At 36.0% G+C, this 15,221-nt stretch overlaps 1 protein-coding gene and 1 pseudogene across 6 annotated transcripts in view; one reads left to right on the top strand and one right to left on the bottom strand.

Annotated features, from left to right (window-relative positions):
- Positions 1–15,221, bottom strand: part of GRM1 (glutamate metabotropic receptor 1) — a 408,193-nt gene that overhangs the window by 169,763 nt on the left and 223,209 nt on the right. The gene's annotated exons all lie outside the window — the stretch shown is intronic.
- Positions 363–754, top strand: LOC132018501 (fatty acid-binding protein 5-like; annotated as a pseudogene).

Here is a 15,221-nt window from a genome sequence, read left to right as displayed (position 1 = left end):
TAACTAACCATACTGTTGTAATCATTTCACAATATATCAGTGTATCAGATCAACATGTTGTATGCCTTAAATTTATACAATGATATATGTTGAGTTATATCTCACCAAAATGAAAAAAAGTAAATAAAATTTTTGCTTACACATTCACTCAATAAATAATTTCTATTTGGTAATTGCCTTTTAATGTCATTTGCCAATATCTGTTTCATATTTGTTACAACATTACAGTGTGTGTATGTGTGTGTGTGTATACCCATACACATATATGTTTGTGTATATATGTCTGTATATATAGACAGAGTCTACTATGTATGTTGAGAATATATTCCTTGTTTATTGTTTTCTTTAAAATTTGGCCCACCATGGCCACCATTCAGCAGCAGGGAGGAAGATGGCGCTTAGTGAAGAACAAAGGTCCTGATGAATACATAAAGGAAGTAGGAATGGGAATGGCTCTGTGAAAAGTAGGTGTGATGGACAACCAGATTGTATCATCTCTTCTGATGGGAAAAACCTCATCATAAAAACTGAGAACACTTCGAAAACAACACAATTTTCATGTAATCTGGGAGAGAAGTTTGAAGAAATTACAGCAGATGGCAGAAAAACTTAGACTGTCTACAACTTCACAAAGAGCACATTGGTTTAACATCAGGAATGGGATGGGAAAGAAAAAAAATTGGAAGATAGAAAATTATTGGTGGAATGTGTCATTAATATCGTCTCTTGTACTTGGGTCTTTGAAAAAAGCTGAGTAAAAATTCCATCATCATTTTGGACAGGAATTAGCTGTGAGGATGAGCAAGCTCAATTCAACGTGCAATTCTCCATAGTGGTTTTGTTTTGTTTTGTTTTGTTTTGTTTTGTTTTGTTTTGTTTACTGTGTTCACTTACTTTTAACACAAACAATTGTTTGGTTAGTAACTAAATGTTTTTGTGCTAAAAAAATTAAAGAATCAAATTTGGTCTATAATAACTTCTATAGGCAAAAGATATATAAAGAACCAATTTTTAAATACTTTCCTTTTTGATTCATTCCATTACCTTGAAATATTTATCTATATCATCTTTCAGTATACTGTTGATATAATATATACAATGTAAATTATAAATAGATACAGACAAACACATATATGGTTTTTTAATCTGTCTAAAATGTATTTGGTTTATGCTGTGAGATAAAAATTTAATGACTATAAAATCTATTCAGATGGAGGATATATTTCTAAAACTTTTCAGCAGGTTTTTAATGTCTTAAATGAAAATGTTTATCTCTTGCTTTCACGTGAAGGGCAACATCTTGGCTGGTCATAGGTAACATACCATTTTCCTCAAAATTCCGTGAACACTTTAAAATTTTCTTCTATCATAAAAATCTGAAGCTAGCCCAAAGTTTATACTCTTGTGGTCAGTTTTTGTTTGTTTCTATTTTCTTTTCTGATCCTGGCTAGGTGATCCATAAGAATATTTTATACTTTTGAAGTTTATAAATGTTACAAGGATGTGTCTAGATGTCTCTTTTCTTATTAATTTTATCTGAAGAATGGCACGCCCTTCAATGAGTCTTTCCTTTGTAACTGAAGACATTTTTCAATTGTGCTGTAAATAATTACTTGTATTCTAACAGCCTTGGCCTCTCTCATGAGAATGCCTGCCTGTAATTCTTAGTTTGCATTTCCTTCCTATTTTCTCCCATATCTATAGAATGCTTTCTCATTACTTTTATTTATTTCTTTTCTCTCTGTATTTTGGGAAACAATCATAAGCCTATCCCCCCAAAATGTGATTAAATGAAATCACATTTGCCAATAGTTTTCAATACTGGCTTTTTTATTTGAATCACTTGTGAAATTTTATAGTAGTAGTAATAATAATAAAGATGGCGAGGCTTAGGGCTATGACATTGCACAATTCATGAGACATTCTATTCTCTGCTGGTAGTGATTGCTGGAGTTGTGCAGTGATGTGGAACTGCCTAAGTCCCACTCTAGACCGATTAAATCAGAATATGGATGTGGCATAAAGTGTTGATGTTTAAAATTTTTTCTCCAGTTGATACTAGTGTGAGGCCATGATTAGGAAGATAGGGAGCCAATGGCATATGCATATGGCTTAGGGCATGTTCTGAAATATACAGTGCTCAGTACATGTTAAACATCCATAGCTTCAGCATCTGCATATGCATCATCATTTAATTATCCTCAGTATCAATTTAATTCTTTAGCAGAGATTTTAATCTACTTTTACTATTTCTTTCTTTCTTTTTTTTTTTTTTTTTTGATTCCTTCCTTATTCAGTGTCTGTCTGCCTCATGTTCTCATCTTTTGGCGCTCTGTCCTTGTTTCGTGAAGACCATGCCTTGTTTATCCTATCAAGTGTGTCAAGAATTTTTCTAAACTTATTTTCTAATTAGATGCTATTTTCAAAAGTAAGAGCTCTATCCAGGCTCAGTTTTGCTAATGGACAAGATGTATGGCTTGGTCCCATAGATTGCTAAGAATGTCTCATCAAGTATCCAGCTGGAATGTGAACCAGCATGCACAGATTCTCAAGCATTATTCTATTGAGTTAGAGAGAGCTTTTCTCTTATCATCTCTCTCTGGTTCTCTGATTGTTTGAAGAGATAGAGTATGCTCCACAAATTGTACTGAAGTCAGAAGTATTCCAAATTCCATCCATTTTCTTTAATTTATCATTTAACAAATATTTACAAAGTCCTACTCCCTGCTAGGTAATGTCCTAGGTGCTAATGAATACAGGGGTGAACAAGCTAGAGCTTACATGTTACTGCTGGAAGCAGATAATAATTACCTACATGAATAAGATAATTTCAAATAGTGCTATTACACATTAGGAAAGAAAATAGGGCAGCATAAAAAGGGTCTGACGAGGAGCAACATTTACTTGCTGGAAATACACCTATTGGGATGCCATGGCCACGACAAATACTTCTGCTCTGATACTTCTTAAGATGTGGTAAATTGTCAAACAGGTATGGAGGAGAAGTTCTATGACAGTAGTCATATACTTTTTAAATATAAAAAGACACTTGCTGAAGATACAGAGGGCCAAGACCTCTGTACCAAAAAGCAGAGAATGCAAATGTCTCCCCACTTTCCTTTAAAGTACTGGAGCTTGTTCTATTCTAAGTTATTAAGTATCTATTAATTACCAACTAGTTCTCACTTCAGTCCAAAATGATAAATTTGCCCAAGACTGACAATAGTTCTACAGTCAAATTTAGTTGGGAAATTATTATGTTCTTTTTTTAACCATGTTAAAGGGCATTTTGTGGGAAATTGAAGATAGCAACATCTATCCAAATTGGACTGACATGCTTAAACAGTTCACTTTCTTTCTTCACTCTAGGTCAGAAGCTCTATAAAACAATTCTTTGCATATGTTGCAAGGCCTTCAGGCTCTTCAGCCCACCTTCCTTTCCTACTCATTTTAAATGTCAGTGTGTCTCTAGTTTCAGTCCCCATTGCATTGGACCTGCTCCTGGCCATGCCTTCCAGATGGATGTTTTAATCAAATTGTCCCCTGGCCTTTCATTCTAGCTTCATGCCTGGACAATGTCCTTCATTTATTCCATGATCACACAGTGTGTCACCTGCCAATCAATCCTTCCTGACTCCCTTACTCAAGCCAGATTTCGTGCAGCTGATTTAGTCAGGCACCAGGATTCTACCAGTTCTTCAGAAGAGTTCAGATGACAAGCCAGGTTAAGCCAAAGGTCCCATTTAAATATTTCAGCTAATGGTTTTCACTTAGTGGCTCTACCCTGGCTGTTGCCAAGTAAAATGTTTAGATATTGAAAATATAGCCATGAACAAGGTATACAGGTCTCTGTTCAAATGAAAGTAATAGTAAATGGAGAAACAGACAACTATTTCTATTCAACTAATTTCTAAGTCAACTAAAAATTTCAAAATGGTATAATAAACATGGTGATTGGAAAAATGCAGTGTTACCTAAGATCAGACACCCATCCTAGATTTGAGTTGTATGAAAACTAAACTAGGATCTGATGGATGAGTTAATTAGGAGTGAGCAAAGAAAAAAATATGGGAGGGAAGAAATTTTCTAGAAGCACTAACCTTTAATCATGAGCATGCCAGGTAATGAGAACAACAAAACTTTGCTGGGCAGACGGTTAGAGCGTGAACAGAAAAATCTTTATCAGTTCTTAGTGTACAGGCTGGGCAAGAAGACTTTTATCCTGATGTGATGGAGGCCTCCTTCGTGTATTAGAATTATTGTTAATTTATTCATTCAGCAATTATATCTACTATTTCAATGCAGAACATGATTTTGGGCTACATTACCAACTGTGGGAGGTATGACGTCTTCTCTCATGGATTTTACTCCTGCTGTGCATGCAGTGAGGTCTACTTATAGGCTCTTTGCTTCCAGTGACCTCTCTGAAGTCAATCTGGTGGAACAAATCCCCAGGTAGATAAGTCAAGAATAAAAAAAAAAAAAATATGTAGGAAGAAAAGAGTGCAGGATATTTAAAAAAAAATTATAAATAGCAGCGCCTGGGTGCCTCAGGCAATTAAGTGTCCAACTTTTGGCTTCAGCTCAGGTCATGACTTCATGGGTTGAGACAGAGCCCTATGTAGGGCTCCCTGCTCAACAGGATTCTACCCGAAGACTCTTCCCCTGTGCCTCCCCCATTCTCTCTGTCTCTTTCTCAAATAAATAAATCTTAAAAAAAAAAAAAAAAGACTTAAAAACAAAAGGGAAGAAGGGAACTGAAATAAGGGAAAGAAGGAAACGATCAGAAAACAGAAATAATACATTTATGATGGAGAAAGCAAAGGTCCATGAAAAACTTTCTCAAGTATAACAGGCTGTCCATCTTTTATATTATGGCCTTTCTAAATTAGGTTTTGAATACCTAGTATGCCTAGCTCAATGCCTTGTGCATATCATTCCATGAAAAATATTTTATGGAATGAATTAAAGAAAATAAGCAGTGAGGGCATTCTTTGAGTGCTTACGGACTCACTTTCAATGAAAACTTTGCATGAATCTCACTGCTGCCATAATAACTACCTGCTGCCAAACCAGTATTCCAATGCTACCTTTGCCTTTAATTCGACTACAGGTTTTAAGACCTTAATCAACTTTTTCAGCCTGGAAACTTCAAGAAAATTACTCAGACAACTGTATCCACTGTGCCCTTAAGTTAAGAAATGGCTTTGGGGCACGTGGGTGGCTCAGTGGGTTAAGGCCTCTGCCTTCAGCTCAAATCATGATCCCAGGGTCCTAGGATCGAGCCCCACATCAGGCTCCTGCTTAGCGGGGAGCCTGCTTCCTCCTCTCTCTCTCTCTGCCTGCCTCTCTGTCTACTTGTGATCTCTGTATGCCAAATAAATAAACAGAATCTAAAAAAAAAAAGAAAGAAAGAAAGAAAGAAAGAAAGAAAGAAAGAAAGAAAGAAAGAAAGAAAGAAATGGCTTATTACTGCAGCTAAAATCACAGTTATCTTCTTGGGGAAAAAATTCTTTTTTAACAGAGGAAAAAATAGGTAGAAAATGTGTCCAATGGGTATCCTGCATTATATATTAATCTCAATTTAAAGCACAAAATTTTTATTGAGCGCTTACTAACTACAGGATCTTTAAGATTAAGATTACATGCTTAATGCTCAATAGAAACTATGGAGTTTAAAAACACAGGCTGTAACTCCTGTCCTTAAATAGGGTATGATCTTACTGTTCAAGGGAAAATAAATAGCCTATTTATAAATTTTAAAATTAGGAGAATGTGTCATCAAAGAATTGAAAAATACATACAAAAGAAGGAATAAATTATATCAGACTGGGGGTCAAGAAAGTCTTTACTGAAAAGATGACCCTGGAGGTAGTCTCAGAATATTATCAGAATAAAAAAAAAAAAAAAAATAGGATGCCAGGGTGGCTCAGTCAGTTAAGAAGCTGCCTTCAGCTCAGGTCGTTATCCCAGGGTCCTGGGATACAGCCCTGCATTGGGCTCCTTGCTCACCAGGAACCTGCTTCTCTCTCTGCCTACTGCTCCCCCTGCTTGTTCATTCTCTCTCTAGTTCTCTATAACAAATAAATAAAATATTTTTTTAAAAGAATTTTAAAAAAATAAAGATCAGACACTATTCTAAGTTGAATAAACAGCATAAGTCAAGGCACAGTGGCAGAAATTTATGTGCTGTTCAGGAAAAAGTCTAGTTCATATGGAGCACTAAGTAACACAAAAGCAGCAGTGGGAGAATCAGACCATGCTGTGGAGGAGCATGAATGTTTTCAGGAAAATCCACACACAAGTTTATAAATAATGGAGCGATTGTATTTGTTGTAAAAGAGAGGACACTATAAGAGCTTTTTATTAGGAAGATTATAGGCAGGAGTACATAGGACGGACAACAGCAGGGACGGACTGGAATTTAAAATCAAATATAACAGACAAAAAGAAAACAATACAAGTTGAGGTTTGAGGGGTCCTAATGAGTTGGCACTCTTTTCTCTAGCCAACTTTCGGATCAACAAATTGATAAAGGAGAGGGCAGACAAGTATAAAAAGTATTGAAGGTCATGGCTTAGGGATGTTGCAGCAACAGACTTCCTAATATGGAACCCCAGCATATGATAGACTTAGCCACTGCAAACTGCCCCACAAAGTTTGGGGTATAAAGGAGGAAAGCAGAGAGAAAAGAAGAGGAGGGGGTTAAATTAAATGCCAGGGCCCTTTCTCCTAACATACCAGGGTAAGAGAGAGTAAAGGGCCAGAGAGAGGTCTAGTATGCTATCATGGAGGACCTCTCCTTAATAGGAAGTTGGCAAAGGGTTCCCCATCCGCAACAGAAGGGTTTCCATTTTATTGGGGGGGAAATGATGCTGACATTTACTACCTGCAAAAACTCCCTAATGTCCCTTACTGACATTGTCTCATCTAATATTCAAGAAACCCTTGGATATAGGTGCTATTATTATTTCCATCTTACAAAGTTGAAAATGACAAGTAAATTGGGCAAGATGGCACAGCTCCTAGTGGCAGATCCCAAACCTAAGGCCATATGGTTCCAGAATCCTCTCCCCAACTGCCATCCCAGGAGATGTCAGGAAAGGGCTCTAGAGAATGCTTACTCCTCAGGGTACAGTTCCAGGACAGAGAACTGAGAAGGAGTCAAGGAACTAGAATAAAGCTTTGTGAGGGAAACCAACTGAAAAAAACACCTCCTGCAGTCTTATCATGAAGACTCAGAACAGTTTCAGGAGACTGGTGAGGTAAAAGCTTGGCTAGAGACACAGAAAAGAATATATATGAAGAAGTGGAAGTAACAAGAATGCATTTTCAAGAAAGTAGCATTTGAAGGAAAGGAGAGTTACAGTATGACAGCTTATGAGAACTGGAAAGTTGAGCAAAGATGTGTGTTATGGTATCTGAGAAGTTTATAAGAAGAGAAGACACTTCCAGTGGAGAAGGACAATTTGAAGATGTACATGAGAGGAAACAAACACAGGGGCTTAGGTTACAGAAGAGGAAAGAAGAAATGAGACTGAGAAACAATATATCTTAAGATCAGAGGCATCTCTGGTGGAAAGACACAGAGTTCTTTGAAGACAGAAAAACAGAGGAGTTTCGATGAGGTATACCTCAAACACAAATTGGAGAAATCACTCAGGATTTGACAAGGGTAGATTGAGTGCTGATGGCTTGAATCAGTTCTCCTTGGAAATGGGATAGGGTATCAATAAACAATAAACAATAACCAAAAGATTGCTGAGAAGTGACAACCAACTGAGGCACGCTAGTGCGGATACATGATGGAAGTTTTTTTGACATGGTTTAAGCAATATATAGTGACCAAAAAGCAATTCATAACATTTTAAACCTATGACTTTTCTTGTGTTTGAAGCATATAAACCGATTCAAGTCCTTCTGGACAAACCCATTATGAGCCTAATGCTTTGGGGGCTAAATGACCCCCCCCCACACACACACACACACATGAAATAAACAAGTGAATCCATTATTTTTCTAATTCAAGCCACTCACTCAAAAAACAAACCCAATATTTTAGATAAAAATACATTTTTGTACGGAAAAAAGGCCAAACACCTCTTTCGATACAGGGAAACTGAGAAAAGGTGTGCTTAATCTTCCAAGTCTTATCCCAGAGAACAGCAATAGATGCCGTGTGTGGAACAAATAATTATTCTATGCTATTTCAGAAAGGAAATCCTGGTTTTGCTGAGGCTTAAATCAGACCTTATTCTCTTCATTCTACCACTGCTTCGGTACTGTTTTTCTTTATAACCTGTTTCTTTTAAACATCCTAATTTTTAAATAAACTCCTTTGTTTAGGAAAATATGATTAACACTGTATCTCTAGGTCAGTAAAATGAAAGGGACTTCAAGTGTCTGGTTATTAGCCACTGTCTGCAGTTTTATTCCATGGGAAAGTGGGAGGGAGCATGAAGGGGGAAAGGTGGTACAAGAGAACTTGACATTTACAGAGTTCCTATCATTCGCTGATATTATATTGTAATAAAATGCTTTCAGCCTGTGTATTGAAACCCATTCATAAGTCAGAAAATCAACAAGATGGCCCGTGAAGCAAGATTTTAAAAAGTGAAATAGAATAAAATAAAATGAAACTGAGTACAACACATATGCTAAGAAAAAGTTTAGAGAAACTCTGGTCTCGGTTATATAGAAATACACACATACATAGCCATCTGTGAACCTCAAGTCATGATATAAAATGTATTTTTTTTGCTGTGGATTATGGTCAAAACAGCTCCAAAGTCATCAGGTTCATGTTTTTGGCTAGCAAGAATTCATTTTACTTTTCCAAGCGTCCAAATTTCCTTTCGAGGTCTTGAGATAGAAATTCCTAGATCAGCCTCCTGGTATGGAAGCTGAGAGAAGCCAAATCAGCCAACAAAATACTCCTTCCTGAGATTTAGAATATTGAGCAGGTGATACAAAGATGAAAAGTTGTAAACAGTTGGCACAGACCCTTTCTAGTGGTGGCATCCAGACCTGTTTAGGTTGGTGGTTGCTGTGGTTCCTGTTGCCGTAGTTTCTGCCCGTTGCTGCCCATTCTCTAGCTTCTTATCAATATTTTAAGTCCTGACTTCCTTCTGATAAATCCTTTGCGCTCATTAGCTGGAATCAATTTTTATTATTCTAATTGAAGGACACTACACTTATATATTGGCTCAGTTAAGCCTCAAAACTATCCTATGATGTAGGTATTATTTTTATTTTACTGATGAGAAAAGTAAGATTCATGGTGATCTGGTAATTTTGCCAAAGGCCATCTTGCAGGTATGATATTCAGACCAGGTCACTGTGATGTAAGGTTTATCCTCTTTCTATTAAATAATGCACACTGAGCTGAAAATAGCAAACATTGATATATTTCATATGCAAAATAATTTTATGCAGAAGATTTGTCAGAGAATAGTTTTTGTTTTATTTGAGTGAATCAAAATCAAAGTTTTCCATTAACTTCAAAATAAATTCAACAGTCTTGAGATCTTACAGAAAGTTTTAAGATTATGCATGTTGAGAAAAAATATAGCTTAGACTGCTTTGCTGATATTTTCATTGATTTTAAGAAAGAAAGGTCTATTATATTAGTTGCATCCCATTAATCCCATTAGCAATAAACCAGAGCTCTAGAACTCTCAAGATCTATCAAATGAAGGTGAACACTCAGAAATTATCCTAAGAAATGTATCAGTGTCAACAAATAAGAAATAGACTGGATAATTCACCAACATTATAAATTCAGCTCCTCCATTCCTCTAATACTCCTCCCCAAACACACACACATGCACACACACACACACACACACACACACACACTCTCAATCATCTATTCCTGTTAAGACTTTTTGTTATCACCCCTCCACACACATTATCGTTAAAGCTTTTAGTCTTAAGTCAAACTTCAATTTCCTCAAATCCATGTTCTCCATTGCTACCAGAGCAGAGCATGATTCTCTTATCATTCATGCTTGAAACTCCTCATGGGCTTTCTATTATTTAAAGAATAAATTATACTATCCTTACTTTAATACATATTAGTATTCATCAATATTCATCAATATTTTAAAGCTTGGAGTTTCCCAAACACATGATATGTAGTTTTTATATCATGTTGTTTTAACTGTATGAAATGCCCTCTTTCAAACTGCCCCCCTGGAAAAATCCTGTTGATCCTTAAAACCCCAGATTTGATGTTACCTCTTCCAGGAAGTCTTCCCAAAATTTTCTAATACCATTGGAGAGTTAATCACACTCTCCTTTCTTATATCTACTTTTTGTATATATCGTCTGTTCTTATTTATTTATTCAACCATTATTTTACCGAGGCACTATTCTAGACTCTGAGGTTATACCAGCTGAGTAAAACAGACAAAAATATCTAAATTCATAGGCAAATCAATAAGAAAAGCAAGTAAAATATATCAAAAGTAAAGGCAGATATAACTTCTTAGGAAAGAAAAGAAAGAAGCACCAGTGACAGCGGATGACACTTCTGTGAGGGTAGTTAGGGAAAGTTTTACTGAGCTGCATTTGAATTAGAACAAAATTTGAATTAGAACAAAAAGCAGGAGATGGTATGAGCCTTGGGAATGTCTGAGGAGGAGTTTTCCAAGCAGAGGGAACTATAAATGCAAAGGTGCCTGGTAGGATTGTGCTGGGTGAAATCAACAAAGAGTGACTGGCATCAGGGTTAAAAGATACAGCCAAAGTAGACCAGGTCATGGAGGATTGGGCATGAGCTTTGAATGAGATGGGAAGCCATGCAAGGGATCAAAGTAGATAAAAGATGCGATCCGAGTTGATTTCTAAGTTCACTCTGCACAAATTCTGCCCTGGATTCATCCAAATACCCCAATCAAATGCTGAGACCAGATCAGACAGATAAGTTGTCTTTACTTTCATGTGATGCTTATGAACAACTGTGAAAACAGAGCATCTGATGATTTTGGCCTAAGGTAGTTTCCAACTAACACCTGCCAGATATATACAGTGAGTCTGTCCTTCACTTCTACTATTTGAATATTAGGTCGCAGATAATTCAAAGAAGAATAGTGTATGATCTACTTTCTCTACGGCTGTCCATTTGTGAACATGTCAGTCACATCTGAACATAAAATTAATGCAAGGACAAACATAAAAGGACTCTGAGGTTAGACAAGCTAATTAGAAAACTAATTTGGAAGTTATTTTACTGGTGATTTAGTGACATCAGCCAATTAAAAGTAGAGTTGATATTTAAGATATCCTCTTGTGGGGAGGTAAAAGACAGAAGTGCCATAACATAGGTTTACAGTTTTAATGTAGACAATTCTGATCATTTAAATGGTCCTATTTGGAAAGAGATACATGCCTACTATATTTGCTACTTAAACTTATCATAGATTCTTCCAGTGATCTTATTTTTAAGGCTGAAAATTAAGGAAACACACTAGTACTTCATTAATCAAATGACTGCATCTGAACTAAAAAATGAAATGTTAGAAACCCCAAAGTTCTTTAAGACACTTATCTTCCTAAAAATAGTCCCATCTGTCACCTTAGAGCCAAAAAAAGCACAGGAAGTTGTGGTATGCCTTTCCTCACCTTTATATAGTAACGTCATAGTTCTCACTAAAATATTTCCAGTAATATGTTCCTTAACTTTATCAGCTACATAATTTGTCATGCCACTGTAACTGCACAGAAAAGGTAGGCAAAATTTATATGGACTGTACACTAAGGTGAGCTCTGGAACCAAGTAGGCTCAGTCCTAGCTTCACAATACATGTGTGATGTTTGTCAAGTTACTTAACACCTCTATGACTCAGTTTTCTCTCTGTTAAAAGAGGCTAACAAGTTATTATGTCAATTAAATGGATGGTAAGTAAAATGCTAAGAACGGGGCCTAGAACAATACAAGAGCTCAACATAATGTTAAATATATCAAAAATATGTAGTAAACTCTGGGGATACCAAAATACCTGTGTAGTATAGCAAACGTGCATATAAAGTCTTCAATATCTAAAACAATTTACATAAATACAATGAAACCTCTATATGCCTCCCTCTACTATATTTATCACCAATCCAATTTACTTATCTTAGCAGTAATTTATATAGCTTTCCTCATATCTTTACAACTCTTTTTTCATTCATGAGGCCTATGTTCTTTCACTAGCAGGGCCTTTTAGAAATGGAAGCAGCCACACAGCTATGAGTTACCCTATAAGAAGCAGGGGGAGAAAAGGAAGGGAGAGAGGGAGGCAGGACACAAAGAAGGAAGCCTTTATTAAGCAACAGCTCCTGTCTGGAGACCTAGTGCTTCACCGGAACAAAGGATCTATTTCCTGCCCAATTCCTAAGACCCAACTCCAACATAGAGAGAGAAGCGAGAGCAAGCACAGGCAGACAGAGTGGCAGGCAGAGGCAGAGGGAGAAGCAGGCTCCCCGCCAAGCAAGGAGCCCGATGTGGGACTCGATCCCAGGACGCTGGGATCATGACCTGAGCCGAAGGCAGCCGCTCAACCAACTGAGCCACCCAGGCATCCCCCAACAAAAGATTCTTGAAGAAACCTCTCATACGATTGTTTTCTTCGTTGTACAGCAACTAAGAGCAGGATGACTCTCTAAAAGGTACATTGATCTCATTATACATATATAAATATATATATATACATATTTATATATGTAATGCACATTATATATTATTATTTATGATATATGTTCTATGTTATAATTGATTATTATATACAGTACATAGTATTATATAACGTATTTAGTAGACAAAAATATATATAATATAATAATATAATATAATATATACACATATGTATCTCTTAAGCTGCTTTGACACTGATATTTCTAAAGTAATGGGCCACCTACTCTTAGAATTGTTTCATTTACACTTTCCTAAAAACTGCTTCCCTCATCCATGCAATCACTGGGCTACAGTGAGCCTGGTGGTCCAAGACCCTTGCCAGATATAAAGAGGCAGGTGATCAAAAGCCATAACGAAGAGCCTCTCAAAGAATTTAGACTTGGGGCTGAGAAAGATACTTTTTTTACCCTTACTGGAAGACTGACCTTATACCATGTAAATGTAGGTGCTTATTTACAATCATGTGTACTACCATGAGAGCTGAAGGAGAAGAGGAAGCTTGTCCATGGAGGGAGAGGAAAGTATTTCGCAGAGGGTTAGTGATGGGAAAATATCCTATTGACATTTATATGCCTGGCACTAGCTACTTTTCTGATACCTAGATGTGGTCTTTACCTGATTAAAATTCATCTTTTTCACATAAGTCACAAATCTGTTTCTGTAATTTATAACCAAAAGAGTCTTTATTATTATGTCCAGTTTAATCAAAGGACAACATATATAAAATACTGTTGTGTTTCATGTATTGAATATACAAAGTGAAAAAATATGGTTCTGGCATTTTTGATGTTGCACTGATCAAGAAATAAGTGTAAAACACAAGTTGTGGTAGAACATGGTAAAACAGACCTATCTGTGGAATGTATTCTAGGTATAGCTATTATTAAATAATATTTAACACTTGGTTTCTCAACCTAATTATTCCTTTGATCTCCTCTTTGCTGAGGAGTACATCCACACACCAACTCCCCCAGATTATCAGCTCCACCTTCCAAAGCTATTTCACAGAGGCATCTTTCTCACCTGGATGGGGAGCTTCCTGTTGAGCCTAACCCCTCCACCAAAGCCTGATCTAGGAATTCTACTGCCTTTCCAAGCCAAAGAATCTGTCAACAAAGCTATTGCTCTCAGCTAGAGCAAACTACTTTGGCAGTCACCTAAGCAGCAGGTACAAACCATATGTTGTGGAGTTGTTGAAGGCAAATTAGTCCATACACTAGTGATAGAGTGTATTTCCTAATAACTGAGAATTTTCTCCTGGAATGTTATGGAATAAGATTCCAAGCACAAAGAGGCTGTCCTATTTATTTGTTCTTGTTGTTGTGGATCCTAATATTTATAGAATTTTAAAAAGTATAAATGTAATTCAGCTAAATGTTTCTAACAGCAGGAACTTTAGGGGATTAAGAAAAGTTGAGCCATGAAAACACAATTCAATGAGGGTACTATATGTTGTTATATCACTAAGATAAATATTCACAAGTCACATCTTTCGAAGGCACCAAGATCATAAATATCAGACAGTTGAAGAAGTTTCTATCTTATAAGATTTATACATTTGGCTTGTAGTTATTAGAAAAGTATTTTTTCCTTATAGGTTTTTCAATTATATTTTACTTCTAACTATAATGACTACCATATGAATGTTAATCACAAGACTATAAAATGTAGGTATTCTGGGAAAATGAATGCACTCACTATACATTTGTGACAGAAAGATGGAGGTTTTGAATATTTAACCATGCTCTATGATCCTGCTATAGTTGTCTCAGTCTGTATAAAATCTGGTCATATTCTCTGGGTCTTAGAAGCCACCTATTTCTATCCTTTCATCGTTTTTGGTAATAGTATAAATAAACAACAACTAGGATAAATATTTTAAAGCTAGAGAATATCAATCTTTTCGAGATATTTATTCATAAAAACCTTGAATTATAGAAAGCATCAATTTCATTTCCAATGTTTTGCTTGGTACAATCCATGGCACCCAGAGGTCAGTTTTATTTGAACAGCTCAAAAAAGTATTAAAAATGTTTTTTAATGAGGCCACAGATCCTTTTTTCCTTATTGCTTTATACCTACTTCTTGCACATTTATATTACCATTCCTGCCCCTAAACGTAAATGAATTTGCCATCTTTATTTTACACTATCTTCCCACACAATTGTATTTATGTTTTCAATGGTTTGTTTACTTGTACCTATTAGGAAATATTAAAGCATGAATGGGACAAAGGAATGGCAATTAACCTTAAAAACAAAAGAATAATTTATCATTTTACCAAATAACAAAACTTACTCTTACTGACAAAAATTCATAATAAATGCAGGAGCTATCAATTTGGAAAAAAACAAACAAATCAAATTGGGGGTAGAAGTGGCATAACAGGCACAGTCATCAAATCTACAATTTTAGCTGTTCTTAAATTATCAGTGATAGGTGATACCTACCCAGAGGTATGGCTGCAGCACAGATGAACAGGGCTAATGGCTATATTTCTGGTTTTGCTTCTATATATATATAATTATAACTATAGTTATAA

The sequence above is a fragment of the Mustela nigripes genome, chromosome 5, assembly GCF_022355385.1.
Source record: "Mustela nigripes isolate SB6536 chromosome 5, MUSNIG.SB6536, whole genome shotgun sequence".
NCBI lineage: Eukaryota > Metazoa > Chordata > Mammalia > Carnivora > Mustelidae > Mustela > Mustela nigripes.
Note: the sequence above shows the minus strand (reverse complement) of the source record. Positions and strands in the feature narration are given on the sequence as shown.